The 337-nt window shown below is 65.3% G+C and overlaps 1 protein-coding gene across 1 annotated transcript in view; it reads left to right on the top strand.

The window, feature by feature from the left end:
* Positions 1–337, top strand: part of LOC119591947 — a gene marked incomplete at its 5' end in the record, with an annotated part of 109,644 nt that overhangs the window by 49,003 nt on the left and 60,304 nt on the right.

The raw sequence follows: 337 nt of genomic DNA, 5'->3' as shown, positions 1-337 counted from the left end.
GGTGGCTCGCGGTGCCGCGGGGCGTGTCTACCGTTACAAAACCTCCCTCGCTTGCCCGCCCGGCGCCCCTCAACTCTTGCCCATTGCCCAGTCGCCCACGCACGCCCACGGAAGCCCCACGGAAGGCCCTCGAGACGCCCGCAGCCGCCCGTCACCGAGACCGAACGGGGGCGCACTCCAGCTCCTCCGTCAGCAGCCCTGTAACGGGGTTCCGCCGAGTCACCTTCAGCCCCAAGAACGGACGACCGAGCGATGGTAATTCGGACGCAGAGTGAAAAACTGGCAGGAATTTGCGCGAGGAAGGTTTTGGGAAAATCCTACGGCGCGGAGTAAACAC

Source organism: Penaeus monodon, chromosome 29, assembly GCF_015228065.2.
Source record: "Penaeus monodon isolate SGIC_2016 chromosome 29, NSTDA_Pmon_1, whole genome shotgun sequence".
Lineage (NCBI taxonomy): Eukaryota > Metazoa > Arthropoda > Malacostraca > Decapoda > Penaeidae > Penaeus > Penaeus monodon.
The sequence above is the reverse complement of the archived record's forward strand: the minus strand, read 5'-3'. Positions and strand labels throughout refer to the sequence as shown.